General features: G+C 44.5%; 1 protein-coding gene and 1 long non-coding RNA gene across 3 annotated transcripts in view; one reads left to right on the top strand and one right to left on the bottom strand.

Annotated features, from left to right (window-relative positions):
• Nucleotides 1–7,806: 7,806 nt before the first annotated feature.
• LOC125613726 lies at nt 7,807–17,358 on the bottom strand. The gene is made up of 4 exons (XR_007344280.1): nt 17,171–17,358; nt 15,619–15,841; nt 15,088–15,222; nt 7,807–7,855 (listed from the first exon to the last, which is right to left on the bottom strand). It is a non-coding gene; the product is annotated as an uncharacterized LOC125613726 (long non-coding RNA).
• The window catches only part of Ccr9 (C-C motif chemokine receptor 9), a 14,093-nt gene continuing 8,405 nt past the window's right edge, over nt 16,942–22,629 (top strand). Inside the window, exon 1 of one of the 2 annotated variants that reach the window (XM_048794949.1) lies at nt 16,942–17,128. The gene's annotated coding sequence lies outside the window, so the exon portion shown is untranslated. The other variant, XM_048794950.1, reaches the window with a different exon arrangement.

The raw sequence follows: 22,629 nt of genomic DNA, 5'->3' as shown, positions 1-22,629 counted from the left end.
CCCCCCCCCCAGTCTCGTGACATCTGGTTTCTCCTCTTCCTCCGAGTCTCCATGTCTTTCCACCACACAGCCTTGCCTCCTGTGATGAGGAGTCATCAAACTGTAGCAAAGAGGTTCATGGAGATGACACCTGCAGGACTCCCGCCTTCTGGGTGCCCTGCTGTCTCCCTGGTGCCTGCTCTGAAGCCAGGAGGGACAGGGCAGCACGTGATAAGGATGCTCACAAGGTCACACGGGAAGCCATGTGGTTTGGGTCAGGAAACCAGGTGCCTCGCTGTCAGGTTACACCCACAGACGCGGGCACCACGGCCGCGTCGGGTGTCTCTGGGTTTCAGCGGCTCTGAAATTATGAGTTGTCAGTCAGATGGCACGGAAGCCTGGAGCCTGTTATCAGCTAATCAGAAAGGCCTGCTTGGATGTGGTTTAGACATCCTGAAAGGCAGCACAGTGTGGCACAGGGTGGAAATTGCCATCCCCTGGATGAATTATGGTGCCTCTCTGTGTGTATGTGTCTGTGTGTGTCTCTCTGTGTGTGTGTGTGTGTGTGTGTATGCTGGTGCCTTTGTTCTTAACTATCAGATGAACAAGGAGAGAGCTTGACAAGACAGGATGGTTTTATCATAACATTCTAAAGAGAAGTACCCGTATATTTGTGCAAATGCAAAGTCTACTTAACATTCTGATTTTTTTTTAAGAGAGAGAATTTTTTTAATATTTATTTTTTAGTTTTCGGCGGACACAACATCTTTGTTTGTATGTGGTGCTGAGGATCGAACCTGGGCCGCACGCATGCCAGGCGAGCGCACTACCGCTTGAGCCACATCCCCAGCCCCTTGTGATCTTATTCAACAGAAATGCCTTTTAGAGTCCTAAACTGTTTCATGTTATTACACAATTATGCAATTTATTCTCAAATACACTCTCATGGTAAATATTCAATAATTACAAAGTTAAACTCCTCTTTCTCTACCTCCCCTTCTTCTTCCTGCAGATAAGCACTGCGACCATTGGGCATGAAGCCTTCTGAAGCTTTTTCCCTATAATTATAAACATGTGTATGGTCCCAAATCAGTTATATAATTTTGATGTTTTGTTGGTGTCAGAAATGTCATTATATTGAGCAAATCATCTACAGGTTGCTTTGTTCTTTTAGAACCATACCCTGGTGATCTTTCCATGTTAGGACAAGTCAATCCATTTCATTCTTTTTAACTGCTGCATAGTAGTCCACAGAATGATCACACCACCTTTTATGTAATTGTTGACTTCCTGATGGACATGCAGGTGGTTTTCTATCTTCACCAACATGAGCAAAGGCTGCCATGATTTTTGTCTTGATGCTTCCTTGAAGAAACACATGTATATTTGTCTAAAGGAGAAGTCAGAATGGAATTGCTATGATCCAAGGGATATAGGTTTTATATTTTAATGAATATAGCCATCATCCTTCTGTATGTGGCAGAACCAATTTCCACACTCTCAGGAGTGGGTGAGAGTACTCAATTCCCCACTCCAATGCTTGAGACTAGACTCGTAATGATTTGCTTACTTGAAGGGTGGAAATATCATTCACATTTAACATGCATTTCCTGGATTACTACTTTCTGGTTCTTTTTCTTCATTTTGGAGCTATGTCTTCTTACTTCTGCACATTTTAAAACTTTGGCCATCCTTTTCTCTTTGGTTATTAGGAGCGGAATGCCTTTTCTGAGAGAAATTGCCAAAAAGCAAGCAGCAGCATACAGTACCAGAATTTTTTTCTTTATTACAGAAAGTCATGAAAGACTCTGCTTGCACAGAAATGAAGAAAGCAAGCTGCGGTGTTGTGCACGTGCGTTTTTCCTCCCCATAACGTGACTTGAACACCCACACGGCTTCGGCAAGCCAAGCGAAGCCCCCCAAGTCTGCAACGGCAAAGATGAAAGACAAAGGTCGGCCTGCCACAGCCTCAGTAGCAAGAAGGGTGATTTCCAGCCAACAAACAGCTGAAATCTGGCTTCCGGGTCCTGCAGAAGAACTTCACCTGTCATCCCAGGGATGACCCTTTCTTATAGAAATCTTTGCTGTAGCCGGAGTTTGGGATTCGGGCTGGTGCTTGTCACTGGCACATCTAAGCGACATAAGCCTGCGACATAGGCCTGCGTCCCCGCCTGGGGTTATCTGAGGGGCACATCGCTCTCTGGTACCGACAGAGGCAGAGAAGCAACCAGGTGGCAGCAAGGGCCCTGCTCAGAGTCACCCTCAACCGCAGCACCCCTTATCTCTACAGCGCATCTCCCCCCTGGGGATGCTGAAGGCTGGGGGCTCGAGAGAATTGGGGCACTTGTGGGGTGCAGAGGGGCCAAGAGGGGAGGGGAAGGAGATCCATCTTCTCCGGAGTTGGTTCTGACGCAGGTGGATGGGCCCTGGAGCATATACCAGGTTAACAGGCCAAGGTCAGGTGAGGCCTGGATAAAAGAGCTGGATGTATGTGATAGAGCCCCTCAAATGTCTGTTTTCAAAGAGCACTTAAAAAGTCTCTAACCATTTCTAGAAAACAGCTTTGAGGTAGGTTATGTGTCTGTCCTTCATGAAAGTGACTAAGAGGCTGAACCTACCTCGGAGGAGATGCGAGTTGGTGAGCCCAGGTTAGATCTGCAGCTCACCAACGGAGCAAAAGAGCAGGGGTGGCTTGGCACACATCAAGACTTTGGGGGGCTTGTTAAAGCACAGATTCCCGGGCCCCATCCCCAGAGCCTGATGCAGGAGGTCTGAGGCACCCCGCAGGCCTGATGGGCTTCCAGGTGATATTGGTCCTGCCGATCAGGAAACACACTTTGAGCACCCCTGGGCTAGCGAAATCTCATTGGAGAAATCTTAAATTTGGAAGAAAACAGATGCGAGGGGCTTTTATGGATGGTTTGCAGCTGTGATCTTTTCTCTGTTTTACCAATATCCTAGGTCAGAGGCCTGAGCCAGAGAGGGCTGGCCCTAGATCCCAGTATAAGAGACTGTCCGCTTGCCATGATTCCAAACAGCAGAGAGAGATGAGTGTTGGGGAAACGGGAGGGGAATTTATTCACTGTGGCCACACGGGGAAGACAAAGGGCCTAGCGACGTCCTAAGAAAAAGGCCCTTAAGGTACTGACAATAGCTTCAGGATTATAGAGGGGGTAAGAAAGGTGGGAAATATCCAGAGTCAAGCAGCCTCGGTCACACTGGGGTCTGGTTGATCATGACCTCAGGTCTGGTCCTACAGGGGCGCCAGGGAAATCAGTTTTGCTTTGGGGGCAATTGCAGTTCCTGCCTTGAGGTGATCTGCCTGCAAGGCTCACTGTTCTTGGAACTTGAGATAAGCTGGGGAGGGAAAGTGACTCAGGTTAGAGGGACAAACTGGAGTTAGGATAATGGCGGGCTCCTCCTTCAAATCACCAACTTTTGAAAATAAATTATTTATTTATTCTAATTAGGTATCTATGGCAGCAGTATGCACTTTGATTTATTGTACACAATTACCAGCACAACCTTTCATTTCTCTAGTCGTACGTGATGTAATGTCGCACCATATACGCAGTCATACGTGTACCTAGGGTAACAAATTCCCAATTTTTTAAAATATATTTTTTAGTTGTTAATAGACCTTTATTTTATTCATTTATTTATATGCACTGCTGAGAACCGAACCCAGTGCCTCACACATGCTAGGCAAATGCTCTACCGCTGAGCCACAAACCCAGCCCCCCAAAATTCCTGATTAAAAAAAATTTTTTTTTATAGTTGTCGATGGACAAAATGCCTTCATTTTATTTGTTTATTTTTATGTGCGACTGAGGATCAAACCCAGTGCCTCACACGTGCTAGACAAGCACTCTGCCACTGAACTACAGCCCCAGGCCCCAAATTTCCAATTTTAAAGGAGCAGTCTGGGTCACACTGGGGTCTGGTTGATCATGACCTCGGGTCTGGTCCTACATGTTACGTCAGGAGGCTGGGAGAGGGGGTTTCAGACATTCAGAGAATGCTTTTGTGATTAGGTCTGCACATGGTGGAAGGGGAACAAAGTGTGTCTGAGGAGCTTCTGAGGGCAAGTGACACTGAAGGGGGGCTGTAAAGTCCTAGAAGGCCAAGGGCCAGGGTCAGGGTAAAATCAGCTGTCTAGAGTGTTAGTGTAATAAGTATTCATGAGAAAAGAACCACAATCCCACCCAGGTATTTTTTAAACCATTTGAAACAATGGTCAAGTAATAGTTAAAAGGCTTAAGGCAAGATCCACTCCTGTCCCTTTACCACGTTCCCCACTCCCAGTCCTATTCCCTAAACCAACTTTTCATGTTTCTCAAACTTTATTGAGTACATGAATCCCCTGGGGATTTTGTTAAATGCAGGTTTGACTCAGTGGGCCTAAGAGGTGGAGGCCTGAAATTCTGTACTTCTACAAACTCCCAGGTGATATGGTGTTGGTCTATGGGTCACACTTTATATTAACGGTTTAAACAATTATTTTAGATGTGTATTTTGGCAATCAGTTTTAGCCATTGATAATTTACTTCTGCCATAATATAATTTTATTTAGTATTTTGATCAACATTAATAAACAGTGTTACAATGACCATCTTATATGGCCTTTTGTTTTTCCTGGAGTTTTTAATTGTCTTTCTTTTCTTCTTACAATGTCTTGCTCATAAAAATTCCTGATCCCTCCAAAGTTCACTATAACAGATATTCTTTGAAGTGCTCTTTTCTCTGGAAGATCTTCCTCCCCCTACTCATTTTACCTCTTCTCCAAATTAAATAAAATGAAAACCACTTCCTACCTCCTCCTCAGGTTGTTCACTCTTCCTAGGATATTGTCTCCTTTCTCCTATCATTTCCTCTTCACAGGCTTTCATGCAACCTGTTGAAGTATTGCTCACTACTGTCATTGTAAGCAACTTCTCGAAGCCTTGTAGCTTCCTTTCCTCCATCAGTAGAGATATCTTCCTCTGCTTTCTTTTATCTCTCTTATTCCTTTTTAAAAATTGGTTCTTTATAGTTATATATGACAATAGAATCCATTTTGATATAAATATACAAGCATGGAATATATCTTATTCTAATTAGGACCCCATTCTTGTGGACGTATATGATGGTAAATTCACTATGGTGCATTCATATGTATACATAGGAAAATTATTTGAAATTCATTCCACTGTCTTTCCTTTTCCGATCCCCCTCCCTTCCTTTCATTCCCCTTTGTTCAATCTACTGAATATCTATTCTTCCTCTCCCTTATTCCTTCATTGCATACATGTGTTTATGCACACACACACACATACACACACACGCCACCTCCTCAGAAAGACCTCTTGTTCCTCGTGAAGTAGTTCCACCCTTCTCTTTCCCACCCCACAGCCACCCTCCATGACATTGCCCTGGATGGTAGATTCATTTTATTGGTGGCTCTAATTAATACTCTCCCTTTACCTGTACCCTTTTGGATGGACTTGGTTCTTCCATTGAGAGATACGGTCCATTTCCCTACCCCTTGACCTGGACTGATCTGTAACTTGCTTGTATGTGACAGAAGTGGAGGTGTGCCAGTTCTGAACGCAGACACTGGGATTCCTTGTCTATTTTCACTGTCTCCAGAACCTTAACACCACCATGTATTCAAACCCAGGATAGCCAGCTGGGGGAGGGGCATTTGTGTTCCACATCCTGTGCACACATCTGCAGGACAGGCATATATTAGGTAAAAGACTTCCTAGCAGGTAGCAGAAGAGCAACATAGTACAATGTGAAAATGCTGATTCCCTTTCCTCTCTCTTGCCCCAAAAGGCCACTGAAAGCATGAAGTTTTTTTTTTTTCAGCAGTTCTCATTTTCATTAGACATGGACTAGAGCTAAGTTCATTCTGGACAGCTGGCCGCTAATCAACCAGTTACTTAATCAAAGACACCTGGACTAGCAAGACCAGAAGAACTGACCAGTTGAGCCCAGTTTAAATAGTAATTTATAGGATTATGAGCTAAATAAATAATTATTGAATTTTGGAGTACTTTGTTATGCAGCAAGTGCTGACTGATACACCTTGCTTATTTCCTTTACAGCCCTTATCATTATCTAATATTATCTTATACTGTCTTTCTCTCCTCTTTCTCTTGTTTCTCCTTTCCCTCCGCTCTTTTGAATGTCAGTTCTACTGGGGTATGCTCTTATGTATTTTCTTCATAACTGTGTTACCTTACTTTAGAATAGTGTCTGGATATTCTGGGTGCTAAATCATTTTGGGTAAATGAATGAATGAACAAACGAACGTGCCAATTGCAAATGCTCATGTGTTGCTCTTATTTGGGAGGTGGAATCTACAATGGAGGTAATAAAAGAGGAGCAGAACTTTGAATTCAGTCTGGATTCAAATTCTGGCTCCCCCACTTACTAGCTTTGTGATCTTGGATAAATCCCTTGACCTCTTTGAGCTTCGATTTCATTGTCACATAACATTATTATGTAAATATCTATCTTCCATGATTATTCTGAACATTAAACATGTGTGAAAATTATTCTGGAAACTGTGAAATACTGTGTCAATGTTATTCATTGTTTTTAGTTCGACCTAGTTTTTGGTTCTCTGGGTAAAGAAATAGCCTAATGTAAAATTTTAAATTTGTGGAACAAATGAAGGCCCATGTCCCCAGGTTGAGGGACACAGGCATGGAACCCTTAGATGATTGGGAACTTTTAAAAGAAGAAGGGTTGTTAGAAAGGCAAACCCAGGCAAGCTAGTCAGCTTTCTGTCTCTGTGACAAAATACCTGAGAGAATCAACTTCAAAGGAGAAAAAGGCATGTTTTAGCTCATAGTTTCAGAGGTTTCCATCCACAGTCACTTGGCCTTGTGGCTTTGGGGGCTGTGGCAGCCCAGTCCATCATGGTGGGAGAGTGTGTCAGGGGTTTCTGTTCCCCTCCCATGGCAGCCAGGAAGCAGAGAGGGAAGCAGGGCTCCGATACCCACATCCCTTTCAGGGGCACACCCCAATGACCTCACTTCCTCCCACTAGGCCCCACCTCCCAATAGCACTGCAGGCTGGGGACATGGGCCTTCAGGGGACATTCCGGATCCAAACCATAGCACAGGGTAAGAGAGCGAGAAGAGCCCTGAATTTGGTTGAATTGGATGACAGTCCTGCACTGGTCATCATTGGGTTTCTCTGTCGCGCTCAAAAATGGAATCTTTTAACAACAAGAAAGGACCAGTTCTCTTGCTTTGGAATCTCAGATAGCAACTCCGTCAGCCGCCCTAGGGAATAGATATTAGTGTCCCCATTTTACAAAACAGGGAATCGAGGCTCTGAGACAAAGACCACCCTGTAAGTAAATGTAGAGCTGAACAGAACCTACCTATACCCATGACACTGTGAGGACACTGCATTTGTCACCTGCTTGGAGCTGGCTTGGCTCTTTCCTGCATTAGCTTTCCCCCTCTCACAGATACCTCTGAAGCAGGTCGTATTAACTCACTTTACTGATAAGGAAAGTGTCTCTCCCAGGGTCACCGAGGAAGGGGTGCTTCAACTCCAAAGCATCAAAGCACCCAAGCCTGTGATCCCGGCTGCTCTTCCTTGGCCATTCCTGGGGGTGGCAGCAGGAACAAGTTCAAGAACTTGGGTAGATGGTGGGAACCTTAAAACAGAAAGAGAAGAGAGCTCAGTCTTTGCGGCCAACGGAAAGGAAGGATGGATGGTGCTGGGGTGGTAGCAGGACGAAGGAATAGAAGTAAGGTTACTCGGGGCTGGGGATGTGGCTCAAGCGGTAGCGCGCTCGCCTGGCATGTGTGCGGCCCGGGTTCGATCCTCAGCACCACATACAAACAAAGATGTTGTGTCTGCCGAAAAAAAACTAAAAAATAAAAAATAAACATTAAAAAAAAAAAAAGAAGTAAGGTTACTCATCCCCCAGGTTCTCTGCAAAGCCCCCTGAGCCCAAGACAGCAGAGATGGAAGCCAAGGCAGAGTCCTCTCTTTCTCTTAGGTACTCTTCCCCTCCCCCACAGTGATCACTGACTTTATTTTTAAATTAATTAATTAACTTATTTTAATTAGCTATATATGACAGCAGAATGCCTTTTGATTCATGGTACACAATTGCAGCACGACTTTTCATTTCTGTGGTTGTACACGATATAGCGTCGCACCACATGAAACTGTTTTGAAAATTTATACTCCAGTAAAATAGAAAACCTTGAAGACAACAACAAATTTCTAGAGGCATGCAGTCAACCCAAACTGAGTCAAGAGGACATACACAATTTAAACAGATCAACTTCAAGCAAGGAAATAGAAGACGCCATCAAAAGCCTGCCAACCAAGAAAAGCCCAGGGCCAGACGGACTCACAGCCAAGTTCTACAAGACTTACCAAGAAAAAAATAATACCAATACTCCTCAAATTATTCCATGAAATAGAAAAGGAGGGAACCCTTCCAAACTCATTCTACGAAGCTAGTAGCATCCTGATACCAAAACCAGGCGGAGACACATCAAGGACAGAAAATTTCAGACCAATATCCCTGATGAACATTGATGCAAAAATTCTCAATAAAATTCTGGCAAATTGCATACAAAAATATATTAAAAAAATAGTGCACCATGATCAAGTGGGGTTTGTTCCAGGGATGCAAGATTGGTTCAACATACGGAAATCAATAAATACTATTCATCACATCAACAGACTTAAAGATAAGAATCATATGATTATCTCAATTGATGCAGAGAAAGCATTTGACAAAACACAGCACCTGCTCATTTTCAAAACACTAGAAAAACTAGGGATAGTAGGAACATACCTCAACATTGTAAAAGCTATTCAATGCTAAACCCCAGGCCAACATCATCCTAAATGGAGAAAAACTGGAAGCATTTCCTCTAAAAACCGGAACAAGACAGGGATGCCCTCTTTCACCACTTCTATTCAACATAGTCCTTGAAACTCTAGCCAGAGCAATCAGACGAAAGAAATTAAAGGGATACAAATAGAAAAAGAAGAACTCAACTATATTAGGTACTCTTGTGGGAAACGAACTGGTCAAGAAGCATCAAGCAGCACTCAGAGAGGAGGAGAACACCAAACTTTAAGCCAGCGGCCCCAGAGGAGATCAGACTCCAAATTCTGAGCACCCATCACCAGTTTTTCACAATCTTTATGGGCTCTCTAGTGTCATAAATTTTCTAGTCTAAAGGATACATGGCTGTGCATGGGTTTCTAGCGGGAAGCCTGTTTACCCAGAGTGTGATAAGGGGAAGGACTGGGTCCTCTTATAAGGTCTTAGATAAATTGCTAGTCTTACAGGAGGCTCACCCCTTGAGCCTCCATGGGGGTGGCTACACTTCAAAGGAACAGTTAGACTCTCAGGAAAAGTGGTTTACAATCCAAAGGGTTAGGGGTGGACAGTGTTATCAGGTTCCCAGAAGAAGGCAGACTGGAATGGGGAGGAGAACTCTCTCTTTCCCAGGCACAAATTCTCCGGACAGTGTTCTCACTGCAGGCCTGGGGTTGTCACCCATTACACTCTCAGATACAGAGGAAAGGAGTCTTCATGGATGCCTGTCAGACAACGGGGAAAGCCTGGGGCCATGGGAGTGGGTGGTGAATCCCAGGAGCCTGGGATATGTTGAATAAAATACTAGACAGCTTTGAAAAATAAACTCCAAGTCTAACATGTCAATGGGAGGAGGGCTGGTGAAGAAATCCTGCAAGGCTTGTCGGAAACTTTCATTTGCTCTTTGCTTTTTTTTCCTCAAAGAATTTCTTTTTTTAATATATATTTATTTTTTAGTTGCAGTTGGACACAATACCTTTATTTATTTTTATGTGATGCTGAGGATCGAACCTGGTGCCTTATGCATGCTAGGCGAGCACTCTACCACTGAGCCACAACCTCAGCCCCTCCTCAAACAATTTCCTTTGGCCAGAGTCCTGCCTACACTCTCTCTGGTCTGAAGAACACAGTTTGGGAAGGCTCTCAAATGATGGTTTTTTGTTTTGTTTTGTTTTATTTTGTTTTTTTGTCTTTAGGTCCCCTCCTGCAAATGTGGCTAATATCAAAAACTGGGCTATTTCTAAGCTGGAATCTGGAATTAAAGCATAATTTATTATTTTCAACTAACAAATAACGATTGCATGTTTGTATGGGGTATAATGTGATGCTTTAATTACATATACCCTGTAGATTTATTAAATCAAGGTAATTAACATATCCATCACTTCATCTATTACTTGTTTTGTGTGTGTGTGTGTGTGTGTGTGTGTGTGTGTGGTGATGATATTTAAAATCTTCTCTCTCAGCAATTTTGAAATATAAGAAAACATTTTTATCAACTCTATGGAGGGGTCTGAATCCCTGGTTCTATCCTGTGGGTAAGAGGCTCACTTGGCCACTGTGGGCTTGAGCAGGCGTGTGACTGTGAAGAAGAGGCAGTGGGCCCAACCTCAGGTCAACTGTCCCCACCGAGGAGCTCTACTCTGGGCCTCCGCTGTAGGGACCCAGCCTCTTGATGTGGTGGTTTTGATGTGGCCATTTAGAAACTGAGGACATTTTGACACAGCTATTTTGAGGCTTGTGGAAAATTTATGACTTTTAAAAATAACACCAGCTCTTGAAAAAAAATGATCAAGTATCAATTGCACCACAGAGGCCAGGGGGAGGTTGAGGGTTGTGCCCTGGAGAAAGGGGCAGGGTGAGGCTGTGAAGTGGAGTCTATTTTTTAATTTACATTTCTTGGAGGAAAAGAAAGAGTTAAACATTGGATGATCCCATTTGGGGGGGTTACAAAAAACCCTGAAATTAAAAAGGTGTCAGTAGTCATGAGATGGCATGGTGTTGATGAGATAATAGAAAGATAGATTAATGGAATAAAATACAAAGCCCAGAAAGAGACCCATACAGAATCAGTCAGCTGATCTTTGACAGAGGGCAGCAGCAATACTGTGAGGAAAGAGTTTCTTCAACAAGCGGAGCTAGAACAACAGGACATCCTCATGCAAAAAAATGAATTAAAAACAGACCTTTCACTATTCACAAAATCAACTCAGAATGGATCACAGATCACAGTGTAAAATGCAAAACTATACAACTTCCCAGAAGAGAATACAGGAGAAAGTGTAAATAATTTTACGTTAGGTAATGACTTTTTAGATAGGACACCAGAGACACCATCCATAAAAAAAAAATCGACCAGCTGGACTTATTAGAATCGAAAGTCCTGCTCTGTGAACAACACTGTCAAGAGAACGAGGAGAGGAAACACAGAGTGCGAGAAAAATATTTGCAAAAACACATCTGGTAACAGATTGTTATCCAACACAGACCAAGAACTCTTAAAACATAACAATAAAAAAATAAACAACTTGCTTGAAAAAAAAATGGGTAAAAGACCTTATCCCATGCCTCCTAAGAAAAGATACACACATGGCAAATAGACACGTGGAGAAGATATTCGGCATCGTATGTCATTAGGGAATTGCAAATTAAACAAAAATAGCACCGCACGCCTGTTAGAATGGCCCAAGTCCAAACACACAACACCAAATGCAGGCGAGGATGTGGAGAGACAGGAAATCTCGTTTGTTGCTGATGGGAACGTGGGAGCACAGAGACACTCTGGAAGACAGTTTGACGGCTTCTTAAAAAACTCTTACCAGGTGATCCGGCAGTTTTGCTCCTTGGTATTTACCCAAATGAGCAGAAAATTCATGTCCAGGCAAAAAAACCTGCAGGAGGGTGTCTATAGCAACTTAAGTCACAGTTGCCAAACTTGGAAGCAACCAGGATGCCCTTCAGCAGGTGAATGGATAAACTGTAGGTCATACAGATGACAGAATGTCACTCAACACAAAAAAATAAATGCGCTCTCAAGCCATGAAGAGCCATGGAGAAACCTAACTGCACATGACTCATTGGAAGAAGCCAATCTGGAAAGGCTACGTACACTATGATGCCAACTCTTTTTCCAACTCTGTGACATTCTGGAAAATAAAGTATGGAGATGGTAAGAGGGTCGGTGGTGGCCAAGGGTTAGGGGGAAAAGAGGGAGGGAGGACAGGTGGAGAACAGGGGACTTTTGGGGCAGGGAAACTGCTCTGGGTGATATCATAATGGTGGATGTATGTTATTATATATTTGTCTGAACCCATTAAGTGCTCAGTACCAAGCATGGATCCTAGTGTGGACTTCAGACTGTGGGGAGGGGATTCATGGACTGTACCAAGCACCACTCTGGGGCAGGGTGTGGTGAGAGGGCTGCGCTGAACCTGTATGTTGGAAAATGTATGAGAGCGCTGAACCTTCTGCACAATTTTTGCTGTGAATCTACAACTGCTTTAAAAAAGAAAAGTTTTAAAAAAATACAACCGCCTGTCAGCACATCTCTCTGTGTACTAGTCATCTTCACCGGGACTGGACGTTTCCTGCAGTTAGCACGTGAGCCTCCTTCCAGGAGAGAGGGATACTAACGCTTTGAATTCACCCTGGCGCCTCTCCACGGGATGCGACCTTGCCTTTGGGCAGCCTGGCTAAGGGGAAGTTCTAATCTAGGCAGTTTGTTCTGGTGTCTGCAGAGAAACCTCAGGGTTTTGCTGTTTTCTGTTGCTGCAGGCGCGGCATCCAGGGATTTATTAAAAATGGAAATTAGATCATACTGTCGCCTAAAGCTCTTCAGTGGCTTTCCACATCCCTGGCATTGGATAAAAACCACTGGCCTGGCTTGAATCCCAGCAAGGCCGGGCCTCTCCTGCTTCTCTGGCTGCCCCTCACACCTCTCTGACCCCCAAGTTGGTCTTTTGTAGCCTGGGATATGTCAATGCCACCCTCTGTTGGGAAGTCACTCCAACTTCACGTTTATGGGAACTTCTTATAATTGAGGTCTTAAATAACGCCCCTCGTTAGTGAGCCCTCTTCTGAGCCCCCAGCCACTGGCTAGATTCTCTGCAGAGTGCTCACCACTGTTCAGTATTATCTGCTGTATTTCCTGCTATGTCCTGCTTCTCAGAACAGTGCTGGCAGATGGTGGGGACCGGACAAATAGATATTGAATGATGAACTCAGATGAGGTCTCCCAGTGAGATAAAATGCTTGAAAGCCCAAGGCTTGATCATGTTTATCATCACTAGAAGAGGCAGATAAAATCACAAATCCTGCAACTGGTCTCATGATTCACAGGCTGCAAACACAGAACCCTGGGAGGTGAGAATGACATTTATTTCCCTCTTAGCCTGCATTCTGCTGCAACCTCGGCAGCCGCAGCAGCTGAACTCTTAACCTCCACCGATCAAACTTTCAAACTCCTTTACTTTGGCCTTCGACCACACACGTGCAATGTGCTAAGGCGTCACTGTGTCCTCTCATGCACACGTGGGAAAGTACTGCATCTTTTGGAAACATCCACCACATGCCAACCCCCAGGGGCGTCACTTGGCCCTGTGTCTCTGCTCCCTTCTGTTCCTACTGCAGCTCTCTGCCCCACAACTGCCTTCTATCCTGCATCCCAACCTTCAGTAGCGATTCAGGGGAACTGAATCCAGCAAAAACCATTCATTTCTCCTCGCTCGTTTCTTTTCAGGGACTTTCATGGATACCCTGAAAGCATGAGGAATTTAAGGAATTTGAAAGTTTAGAGAAGCCAGTGTTATTGCCCTGCTTTGATGCTCCCAGGAAGGTGGCTTGCTCACCTTCAGCCCCCTCTCAGACCTATGCAGAGAAGAGAAGCTGGGTCCCAGGCTAGCTGCTCTGGCTTATGTCATCAAGTGAGCCATCAAGGCCATTGCTAAGGTAGAAACATTAGTGGTTGAAAGGTGCGCGCGTCCAGACCTGTAGGATCTGCTGGGATGGCCACTAGCCATACTGGCTGCTTACATGTAAATGTAAATGTAAACCAACTGCAATAAATGCAATTCTTTTTTTAATTTATTTTTTAAGTTGTAGTTGGGCACAATACCTTTATTTTATTCATTCATTTTTATGAGATGCTGAGGATCAAACCCAGCATCTTGCACATGTGAGGCAAACACTCTACCGCTGAGCCACAACCCCAGCCCTAAATGCAATTCTTAAAAGAGCAGCTGTCAATCACTCTAACTGCACATTAGCTGCTTGTTAACTCCACGTGGCTGCTCGTTGGACAGCACGGATAGAGAACATTTGTGCCATTGTCCAGAGCTCTATTGGGCAGCTCAACTCCCGAATTCCTAGGACTTACATCAGGTTCCTTTCATTTTTCCACTAATTTATCTGAGACATCTTTAATCAGCTTCTAGAATGTGTTGCTGGGCTACAACCATAGCCCAGGTCCACTTGGTATCTGTCCTTTGGGTTAGTGGGAAAAGAAGAGAACTAAAGAGAAAGTAGAAAGAATTAAAGCAAAATTAATTTCTTCCATGCCAGACTGTTAGACACTCAATATATGAGAACAAACAAGAGGAAGCCTAGACTTGGCCCCCTCCTGGTCTCTGCAGCCAGGGCAACATGGGGCCGTTCTCCCTCAGAGACATCACAGGTTGTGGGCTGCAGCCTCTCTTCCACAGCCATCCCCTGGATGCCCCTCATAAATGGCAGGCACAACAGCTGGCCTGGGACCCAGAGGGAACACACACACATTACTCTGTCCTCAGGATCCCTCCTTGGTCAGGTTGAGAAGGAAAAGAGAGACAGGCGCTGTATAAAAGGGTAGAGCAACCGCTTACAGTCAACCCAGCTCTGATTTCCAGATGCCAAGGAAGAAACTCAGCAAAGGCAAGAGAAGAACCAGGCTTTCCCTGCAAGGAATGAACCCCAAATGGATGCCGACCAAAGGCATCTCATTTGCCCTGGGCTCCTCTGAGCATCCGGAAGTTCTCTTTAGGAAGTTCTTGCCTCTTCCCAGCCTCACGACTCCCCTCCATATCCCAGGAGGGGACACAGGGATGTTGGAACAAGAGTTCTTTCAGAACTTGAGGTCACCTAAGCCTCCTGACCTTGCTGGGCCACAGGAGCCCACCTGAGCATGGACCCCTTCTCCTCTTCCCTGACTGCTTCTTCCTCCCGGTGACCCCTCTCCAGCTGTCAGGAAGGCAAGCAGAGTCTGCTTGGGATGCTCTTACCTGGTGAAGAGGTAGCCTGCATTGGGAAGCACGGCATCTTCCCGGCCCGAGGCAGGTGCGGTGGTGCCTGTCTCATCTTCTGGGGATGCTGCCCAGGCTTGCAGTCAATCAGGAGAGGTAAATTCACTGCTGTCTCTGCCCATGGGCAGTTGAGAAGTCAGATAAGGAAAACTCGTACCTCTGTTACCTCCCCCCCCTTTTTTTTCTGTCATTAGGGCTAAGCAGAGCAACCCAATGATTCTTAATCATGCACTAGTTGTGTGTGTATTGTTGTTGTTTTGGTACCGGGGCTTGAACCCAGGGGTACTTAACCACTGAGCCATATCCCCAGTCCTTTCCTATATTTTATTTAGAGACAGGGTCTCACTAAGTTGCTGAGGCTGGCTTAATGCTCTATCCTTCTGCCCCAGCCTCCCGAGTTGCTGGGATTAGAGGTGAGTGCCACTGTAGCTGGCTTATGTACCATTTTCAACACTGTTTATGCTCAGTGAATATGTAGTGAGGTAAGGGAATTTCACGGCTCACTCATACCATCGTCCCCTGAAGGCTGATGAATCAATCATTTCTTTCATTCTTACTGTTGAGGACTCTGCCTTTCGTCTGGGCTATTTGGTGGCCTTTTTCCATTTAGAAATAAACCCAAGGCATGGTTTGCACTCCCTTGTTCTGCACACTGGTGGTGATTAATGGGCTCCGTGTCTGGGAGGACCACTGTGTTGGAGAGCATTGCTGAGTCCATAAGATGATAAATACCCTGAAAAGAGGAAATAGAGCTGTGACCCCTGCCATCCCCAGAACAAATATTAAAAAGAGGTTTTTGTTATAACGATGTTAGGGAATCTCCAATTGTAGCCGGGTCAAAGGCCCCACAAGGGCCATGGATGTGAAGACTTCCCGTGTGAGCCTTAGCAAAAATGTGACATTTGTGTATGCATTCTCTTCCAAAATTTTACCAACACCCATGATTAATAAAGGTATTATCAGTGTTAGTGGCTATGACACATGAAATCTCCCTGCATTTGTCCCCAATTTCAAGGTGCTGTGGCTTCCCAGCATTCTGTGTTCCTAGCTAAGCATCACATAAGCACCTTTCTTGATCTCTTTTTCTTTATTCTTTTTTTTTTTTTTTTTTTTTGGTACCGGGGCTTGAACCCAGAGTCGCTTTACCACTGAGCTACTTCCCCAGCCCTCTTTATTTTATTTTGAGAAAGGATCTTTCCAAGTTGCCCAGGCTGGCCTTGAACTTTCAATCCTCCTGCCTCAGCCTCCCAAGTTGGTGGGATTTCAGGTATGGGCCGCTGCACCCAGCACCTATCCGTTTTTCTAAAGTAGCACCATTCAATAGAGCGCTCAGTGATGAGGGAAATGTCTGCTATCTGCACTGCCCATTGGGGTAGCTACCAAGCACATCGGCTGGTGTCACCCAGAAACTAGTGCACGTTTTAATTAATTTCAACTTTAAAAGTGCACGTGTGGCTAGCAGCTGCTGGGTTGGACAGCACAGTTCTCTGAGCTTCTGATACATCTTTCAGGCTCAAAGGGATACATTTTGATGGATAGTGCTGGGAGGGGTGGCATCTCCTGTGCGCCCTTTCAGGTGACAATACCCAAAGAAATACTATAGACATGCCCTCTGCAAGCCTTCCCAGGCTGGCTTCTCCAGGGTCTCCCCATTTCCCTCTCCCTGCAAGTGGCAGAGCTGTGTCTTAGGGAGACGACTTGCTCTTAGACCACTGGTCTGTGTGTGTGCCTTCAGAGAGGGTTTCTCCTTTCTCAGTGGTTCTCAGCTCTTCATTTCTGGTTGCAAATGATTGACTGGACCGATTGCTAGAAGCTACAGCAGGTGACTCCCTCCCTCCTGGGCTACCCCACCAGTGACAACACAGGCAGGGGTGGCTTGGCTTCCTTTCTGGTGTTTTTACCCGATAGCTGTCTGCTCAGAACTCACAGAAGGCCTGCCCTACATCCCAGGCAGAGAGCCGCCCAGCCCTTTCCCCAGACACCAGAGCTTCCCCGCAGAGCCTCTGCACTTCCCCTCTCGGTGAGTAGCACCCTTCTCCCTCCTCCCCTGACCCACTGTCACCTGTGTCCTCCGTGGTGCATTGCCACAAAGTCTTGCCCTCGTTTGTTCAATGATCCTGGGTGCCATGCACTTTGCGAGAAACTTCCAGGGTGGCAAAGGTGAGTCGGTGTTGCCTGGCCCAGGCTGCTTGTAGGGTGAGTAATGAGATCCCTCCTCACCCACACACGTGAAGTGACGGTTCAAGGTGGTTTGTGAGGTGGACCTTGAAGGAGAAGTGGGTGCTGGGGACAGGTGACAAGAGGGTGGCCGGGGACTGGGACAACGAAACACCCATGAAGACCTTGAGTCTGAGACACTGCTCCGTGGAAAGGATTCCTGGTAACCCTGAGAAACTGGAAACAAGCCCCTTGTTACCCAGGGTAGAAGGACTGGCACAGCGCTGACAGTCATTCAGTCCGTGACACTCTGTGTTGAATTAGCATAGAGAGTTCATTAAAAAGCAAGATAGAAAATTTGTAAGCCTATCTGATCTCCTTTCTACTCAGTGTGTGTGTATGAGGTTGTGTACAGAGAAACGCGTCTGGAAGGACGAGTCTCAGAAAGTCAACAGTGGCTAAACTTGGAAAAGGGTTTTTATTTTTTTTTTCATGATATACTTTGCATTTGGGGGATTTTTTTTTTTGGTGCATTATGGAAATACTCTTTTATGATCAGAAAAAAAAGCAGTTATTTTATTATTTTTTTAATGTTTATTTTTTAGTTGTAGTTAGACACAATACCTTTGCTTCATTCATCTATTTTCATGTGGTGCTGAGGATCAAACCCAGGGCCTCGCAAGTGCTAGGCGAGCGCTCCACCACTGAGCCACAACCCCAGCCCCAAAGCAGTTATTTTAAATGACTTTTCAGTGGGTCCTGGCTTGTGGCTTCCAGCGCATGCTCCACGGTAGTTCTTAATTGCCCTGTTGCCTGGACAGCCCGTGAGAGGTGGCTGTCTCCGAGGCTGACCTGGGAGTGCACGGGTCTGAGGGAACCCATCTCCTCCATCCCTTTGCCAAATGGACCCAAGTTAACTCGCCATCACAGCACCTGGAGATTCAGGGCCCTTTTCTTCCGATGTTTGTTCACCTGTCCTGAAGGCCCCTTACCTGCACCCTGCCCATGGGCTTGCACCACAAGTCCCTGGGTCCAGGGACATACATGCTGAGTGGGTGGTGAGGGCCTGGCCTAAGCTTGGTGAGTGACACCCTGATAGATGGCTTGGAGCCCTACCCCAGTTTAGGAAGGCGGGGGGGCGGGGGGAAGCAGAAACACACACACACACACACACACACACGGCAAGATGTGAAACTTTTGTGTAGTGAATTGGACAAAAGTCAGAGTTTGAGTCTGCATCCTGACTCATAGCGGAGCATCTAATGGCTATTGTGGGTGGGTGAGGCTTTGGCCTGGGGTGCTGTACACAGCAGTTCCATGCAATTTCCATGTTGGTTACTTAAGGACAGTCGAGCATATGAAAATCATGGCTGGATAAGAATGGATTCCAGACTCCCTTTCCTAATAGCCTCTTTTCAGATTTGGAAATTTAACAGTGCTCTCCCTTTTCTCTGCCTCCCAGGTCCCTGCCCAGACCCTCACCCCCAACCCCACCAACTTCCCAAATTTCATACCTTTGTTGATACGTCTTCCTGCCTAGAAGTCACATTCCCCCTGCCCCTTATTACATGCCCCCGTGCTCTTCAGCCTTCAAGGGTCAGCAAATATGTCACCTCTTCCACAAAGCCCTCCCAGATGTTCCTCAGTGCTGGAGCCATGGTGTTCCTACAGGACCTCAGAGCATTTACTACTTTGCTGTTTGCAGCCTTGACTTATGTGCTGCACTCGGACACAACTTCTTGAGAACGTGGGTCGTATCTCATACCAGGTTTTTAGGCCAGTGAGAGCATCAGGTGCTCAAGGCTCATTGACCAAGGGACAGGGGCATGCAGAATGTCTGTGCGCTCTCCCTACCACACCTGGCTACTGAACAAAGCCCTGGGAGTAAGCCTGGCCCTCACCACCCCCATTGTACAGATGAGGAAACCAAGGCTCGGCGGGGCATGTCACTTCTTGCCAAGGTCCCAAGGACACAAAAGGGATGGGTCAAGAAGTACAGGGGGTTTTCTGGTCCCTTCACCCAGCTCAGTCCACTCTGCTGTGAAAGACAGGCAGGCTTTCCAGACTGTGCCCACCACCAGGCCTCGGTGAGCAGCCAGGGCAGAGACCGGGTAGGGTAGCGCTGAGTCTAACTCCGATTTGCTCCTGGTCAACAGTTGACAGGTTCCTCGCCGTCAGTCTGTTTTGTCAAATGTGGGATTTTCCCCCTTTGTTATTTTTCTCCTCCTCAGGCACAAGAAGAAAGTGAAAGCAAACTCTGAGACTTTGCAGTTGGTGGAATAAAGTATCTGAAAAGTATTCTGATAAAGAGTTCAGGGTGATCCGTTGAAACCATCAAGGCGGTGCGGGGTGTCTTTAGATGGAAGGTCGAGGAAGAAATACTTTTTTTTTTTTTGACTCTTTGGCTTACTCCAAAGTTTCCATGATCCAGAAGCACCTCTATCGTGGAAGGAAGGTAGACCTTTATCAAAAGTTAGCATAGGATTTCAAATTTCCAATTTCCTCAATTTTTAATGACGGGTTTGGCTGTTTGGGGGCTGTTGCTTCCCATGGCAGGGAGCAGCCCACAGTTCCTCTTTGTATGAATTTTGTAAACAGGTGTACTAAACGGAAGAGGACTGCCCGCATTTTTTTTTTGAAAACTGACAAGTTATTTTTATGATAGCTCTTAAAATAAAATTTCATACACTTGATAAAACACTTCAATACGTGTCAAATCTCAAAGCAAAAGACGGTCGTCTCATTTTGCACCTGTCAGTGTGTGGTTCAGGATCCTTCCAGAAAAGCTTCCGTACTGATCCGCAGCCAAGTGTGTGTTCTTCCACAGATGTTTTCTCAAAGATCACCCCATATTGTCTTCTACACTTTGCATTTTAATCTAATGTTTTTGGTGACTTCTTTTCCAACAGTGTGAGGTCTATCTTTCTCTTTTTATTGGTCCCCATGTGGTTTATTGAATGGTTGTATCTCAATATTATCAATTTCTGGATTTTTAGGTTGTTTCAAGTTTTTTAAGATTTTCTTAGTTGTAGGTGGACATAACTTTATTTATTTATTTTTATGTGGTGTTGAGGATCGAACCCAGGGCCTCACATGTGCTAGGCAAGTGTCTTAGCACTGAGCCACAACCCCGCCCTCGGGTTTTTTTGTTCTGCAAGAAAATGCTGCAGTCTACTATCGGGTACTTGTGTGTTTATGTTCTTTTGTGAGAACAGAAAATTCCCAGAAGAATGATCTGCTGAGTCAGAGGTGTTGGGCTTTGTACATTATGACAGGTACGGCTGACCTCTCCAAACTGTCACGCAAATTTACACTCCTCACGGAAGCAATTTTCAATCTAAAACTAACTATAACCACAGTCTCTTTTCCTTTTGTGGGGTGCCTCTTAGGGAATTTTTCTCAGATGTTGTCCAATCAATATGTGCTCTCCTCATGCAAGGAAAAGGGAGGTGATGTAAGCCGTAGGTTCTAGAAATACATGAAGTGTTTTTTAATTCATGCCTCAAAAACCAATGTTCCTGTTCTCAAATTCCAATGAAGTTAAGTTTGCTGAGTTGGGGGTCTTCCAAACTCATCTGGGCACTTTTTATCTTAGGGTTTAAAAAAAAAAGTAGTACTTCTCAGCTCCAAAGTGGCTGCCTTTTTTCTTGCTACTTGAATTTCCCATCTTGAAACAGATACTTACAGGACTCTTTCTTCTTCTTTTTAAAAAATTTGTTCTTTTTAGATATACTTGACAACAGAGTGTACTTTGACATATTATATATTCATGGAGTGTAACTTATTCTAATTAGGATCCCATTCTTGTGGTATACATGATGTGGAATTTCACTGGTCATATATTCATATGTGAACACAGGAAGATTATGTCCCATTCATTCTACGGTCTTTCCTATTCCCATCCCACCTCCTTTCCCTTCATTACCCTTTATTCTAATCCAATGAACTTCTATTCTTCCCTGCATATCAGAGAGAACATTCAATCTTTGTTTTTTTAGGATTGTCTTATTTCACTTAGCGTGATAGTCTCCAGATCTATCCATTTTCCATTTACCAGCAAAAGTCATTTTTTATGGCTGAGTAATATTCTAATGTGTATATATATACCACATTTTCTTTATCCATTCATCTGTTGAAGGACACCTCTTGAGTGTTCCTGGAGGAATATTGAGCAGGAATTTATCACCCTAGAGCTGAAGACCCTAGAACAATGCACAAACACTATTTAGGGACAATTCGTGGTTCCAAGAGGAAAGGAGCAGGGGATTTTTTTTTCTTTCTTCTTTTTTTTTTTTTTAAAGAAAATACATTTCCCATTACCTGGAAATATTTCAAAATAATTATAGAAAGAAGTTGGAAACAAGCTGGGTGCCTCATGGAGGGGACTTGCTTACATGAATGAATCGCGGGACAGCACGGTTTCGCCTATGCATTCAGGCGTCTGAAGAATATCTAATGATGGAGAAAATGGTCATGATCTGTAAGGTGAAGAAAAGAGAAAAATTAGAAGTGTGTAGATGAATAGAAACAAGGCTGCGAGGAAAAATGGCAAAAAGTTAAAAGCAAGTTATTTGGGGGTGGTAAGATCACAGATGATTTTGATTTTATTTTCTCAACTTTTGTGTATTTGTCAACTTTCTTACAAAAATGTAGGAAAAAATTTTATAATAATAATAAGTTGTAAAACAGAAACATGTCTTAAGAGAAGTGCTAGGAATTTTCCGGCATTCCCCGAGGGCACCCCGAGTGAAATTTCATTTATATTTAGGCACCTGGTGTGAGGCTGTGGGTGAGGCTACCCGTGTTGATTTCAGAGGAAGTCCCTGCTGCAGGCTTTCTTGTATCTTGGGACCAATTTCCAAGGCATTTCTTTTTATTTTCTTTAAAAAAAATTTTTTGACTCTTATTTGAATCTACTGTTAAGTTTATTGAAAAGTCACAAATTGTGTCAGAAATGTCCCAGGAACCCTTTACCCAAACTGTTGTTTTCATTTTGTCCCATTGACTATTATTCTCTCTCCTAAGGACAAGGACATTCTATGGAACCTCAGTGTGGTTAGCAAAAATCAGGAAATTTAACGCGGACACAGCACTATCATCCAATTCATAGTGTGTATTAAAAAGTCCTCCATGTCCCAAAGATGTCCGTTGGAATTGTGTTTTCCCCACTGTGGGATCAAATCCAGCTTCTTGTGTGTGTGTGTGTGTGTGTGTGTGTGTGTGTGTGTGTGTTGCTTGACTTTCATATTTTTGGATAGTATCATTCAGTTAGTTTCAGAAAGTCTCCCATTTTGAGTTTGTCTAGTGTTTCCTCTATTAGATTCAGGTGGATTTTTTTTTTTTTTTTTTTTTTTTTTTTTTTTT

The sequence above is a fragment of the Marmota marmota genome, unplaced genomic scaffold, assembly GCF_001458135.2.
Source record: "Marmota marmota marmota unplaced genomic scaffold, marMar, whole genome shotgun sequence".
Lineage (NCBI taxonomy): Eukaryota > Metazoa > Chordata > Mammalia > Rodentia > Sciuridae > Marmota > Marmota marmota.
Note: the sequence above shows the minus strand (reverse complement) of the source record. Positions and strands in the feature narration are given on the sequence as shown.